This window comes from Priapulus caudatus, unplaced genomic scaffold (assembly GCF_000485595.1).
Source record: "Priapulus caudatus unplaced genomic scaffold, Priapulus_caudatus-5.0.1 Scaffold2931, whole genome shotgun sequence".
NCBI lineage: Eukaryota > Metazoa > Priapulida > Priapulimorpha > Priapulimorphida > Priapulidae > Priapulus > Priapulus caudatus.
Window position 1 is genome coordinate 15648 of NW_014579992.1, and position 3711 is coordinate 19358.

Consider the following 3711-nt stretch of genomic DNA (forward strand, 5'->3'; position numbering starts at 1 on the left):
CCGTTAATTATCGCTAACGATCCCGCATCCTCGCCACTCCCTTAATTAATTATGTGCACGTGCATGTAATTAATCAAGTGTACACGTGTGTACTTTGTTGCTTAATCGTTCAGGCTCGTGTCTGTGAGCTACACTGCTTATGGCCACGCGCGTGCGCATGAACTGCAGTGCTGTTCTTGACTTCGCCTCACACGTGGTGGTCAAGGCAACGTAACGTCGATGTAACGTGTGCGTCTGGAGTTGTCGTCTGCCGTGTGTTAGAGCGAGTAGGTGGTCTAGTGTTGGGTCCTGACCTCGCATAGATTCCCCTGTAATTGCCGAGGCAGTGACATTCGCCAACCGAGACAGCGTGGGAGGCATCGGCTGAAACAGCATCTGAGACATCATCTGAGGCATCCATTGAGACATGGGAGGCAGCATCGAAGGTGAGACAGCATCTGAGGCATCTGCTGAGACAGCATCTGAGGCATCTGCTGAGACAGCATCTGAGGCATCTCGATCTGAGACAGCATCTGAGGCATCTGCTGAGACAGCATCTGAGGCATCTCGATCTGAGACAGCATCTGAGGCATCTGCTGAGACAGCATCTGAGGCATCTGCTGAGACAGCATCTGAGGCATCTGCTGAGACAGCATCTGAGGCATCATCTGAGGCATCCATTGAGACATGGGAGGCAGCATCGAAGGTGAGACAGCATCTGAGGCATCTGCTGAGACAGCATCTGAGGCATCTCGATCTGAGACAGCAGAGCCTCTGAATCTCGAGTGCACGCAGCAATCTCGCATCTTCCACCGATCACTCCATCGTCGTTGTCGTCTGCTATTTCCCGGCGCGAACCAATCAGATGTGGTCGCGGAGAGGCAGCGCGAGCGTGTATACTCGTCAATGTCACAGCTGTGCATGTATACCTGCTTCCCGGCGTAGATAGCGTAGGCTATATCGTAGCGATCAGTTTTATAGTAACGCGCGATCCATATTGTAGCCCGTGATGTATATATAATATATATATATATATAAATATATGATCGATTAACTTTTTTCTAACTTGTACATAATTATAACAACGTTTATCATGGTGTCATTATCGATATGCATTTGCGGTGTATAGAAAAATGCGCGTTTTCCTAGTTAAATATATTCACTAGTTGCTAGCCTGACATATTTGTCTCAATAGTTAGTTGCCAGCCAGTGCTATTCAGCCCCCCAATATTTCCTGTCCATTCGATCTGCACTCGAGAAGAGTTGTTTCAAATAAGGTCGAGTTCGTTATCTGGAAAAGTATTCCAAAAAGAGACATGAATCACAAAATTTTACAGTAATACGCTGATCTCGTACTAATTACATAAACGATAAAACGATTAAATTCACATTTAAAAATTTAAAACGTTGAATGACCATCCGTCAAGTTCAGAAATAAGATGGCGCGTACCCTGTCGCGACATCGCTCGTAGCGGACTGTGTACTAGGAGATTGCCGGGGGCTGCATAGCACAGGGTAGCACTTAATTTTCTTTGTATCTATCAGGCTGTACCCTGAGAGATCAGGATTGACCCTGGAAAATGGACAAACAAACTCTCACTCGTGAAAGTAGGGCAGTTATAGGCACAAACGCAGTCGGTAATAGTTAATAATCATAATCTAGCAAGCTGTCCGCCAACAGAGGGCAGCACCTCCCTATAATGTATAATATATGAGCCAGCTAGGACTTTCAACAGCACACGCGCGCGAGATATATCGATAGATTGTTATTAGATGTTCGAGGCGCAGAGATGCATTAGCTTGTGCTTCCCACCGATTGAGACACATCCGTTGAGACGTGTCTCACTGAGACCGTGTCTCGCGATCGAGTCACTACTTAAGAAATTCACCGACGAAATCGCGCGGCGGATTCGAAGGAGGCGCGTGTTCCGGTCCCAACCCGACACGTTGCGCCACCTACTGGTTATAGATGGGTCCCTGGTACATTTTATGCAAGATGAAAGACGATGTACCAGTCTTCTAACGTCGTTGCGTGCTACAGGAAGGCGTGCGCGGGGTGGAATCTGGATTGATTTAGGTTCAACAGTTAGCGCGCCCAGCAATTTTTTGGAATGTTGCAATCCAAAACACGTACGCCTCCTTTAAAAAAATTCTACGCTCTGATGCACTGCGGCGATCGATTCGCTCGTTCGCTCGAGGTGCGGAGGTTACCCCGCTGTGTTTCTGATTCCGTCACACAGAGGGCGTTGCTGAAAGGTTACACCGCTGCGTTGCGCAGACCCACACACAGAGGGCGCTGTTGAAAGCCCTAGCTTTTGTACGCGAGAGTAGACTGTAGAGATCGCGTATGTAGACAGTGCGTGTGTACGCGAGTACGCAATTACTAGTGACGTATTTATAGTACGCGCGTACGCGATTACTAGTGACGTATTTATAGTACGCGCGTACGCGATTACTAGTGACGTATTTATAGTACGCGCGTACGCGAGTACGAGTGACGTATTTATCTTCTCACTTCCTGTAAAGCTGTTAATATTTTCAGTAAATCTTCCAAAACAACATGCGTTCTTCATGTGTTCGATAAAATTCGTTATGAATGTATGTTGGTAACCATAGGGTTAGGGTTAGGAGAGGTATCCTGAGAGATTCCTTAGAGGGTATCCTGAGATACCCCCTAACCATATTAAATGCATATTCATAACAAAATATAACTCCTCTGGTAAGATATTGCGCACGTGCAAGCACCGGTTCAGGCGTGCAGTACGGACTGAAGAAACCTGCATAATATAGCTTGCTGAGAAAAAGAGGAGTGGGAAAATGAGGAAAGGCAGCAGGGAAGATAGCTGAGAGCAGTAGAAGGAGGTTGGGCAAGGGAGGCAAGGCCAAGGGGAAGGACGGGAGGGGATGAAGTAGGGGTTTTGCACCCTACAGGCTAGGGCGCTGTCCTAATTATAAACACAGGTCTACTGATAATAATTTATTACAGAAATCTATGCTGAGATACCCCCTGACCATATTAAATGCACATTCATCACAAAATATAACTCCTCTGGCTCTGGTGAGATATTGCGCACGCGTCAACACATTAACGTGGCGACGCCCTGCTTGCGAGAGAAGGTGGCGCCACACTGCGGGCACGCGTGAGGTTTGGCACTAGCATGCGACCCCCTCCCCCGGGGACTCCTCACTAACCTTCCTTCTATCGCTTTCTTCTCGCCCGCGCAGGAGTGTGCGGTGGGGGAGAAGGGCGCGGCGTGCAGGGAGGCTGAGGATGCGGGTGAAGCTGGAGATGAGCATGCTCGCGGAGAACGAGGCTACTACCCTGAGAGCGGATCTCCTCTCCACGCGCCGACACCAGCAGGAACTGGAGAAGAGCGGTGACGGCCTGAAGACGGCAAAGCTAGGTACGTGTGCTGCTCCTACGATGCTGGTTTTCTCCTGCGTCTTTTATTGCTGCCTTCTTTTCTCTCTCTCTATCTCTCAAGTCTTTCTCTCTCTCTCTCTCTTTCTCTCTCTCTCTCTCTCTCTGTCTTTGTCTCTCTCATTCTCTTTCTCTCCCTCTCCCTCTATGGTTACACGCACGCGTGCGCGTGTATTATAGGCGTAAATTCACATTTTGTGTCTCGGGGAGTGAAAAAGTTTGAGCCGAAATACGGCCATTTACCTGCCAAAGTTTTTCCATGCTTGACTGGTCGTGGGCGATACTATCCGCGAGAAGGGAGTAAGGAAGTG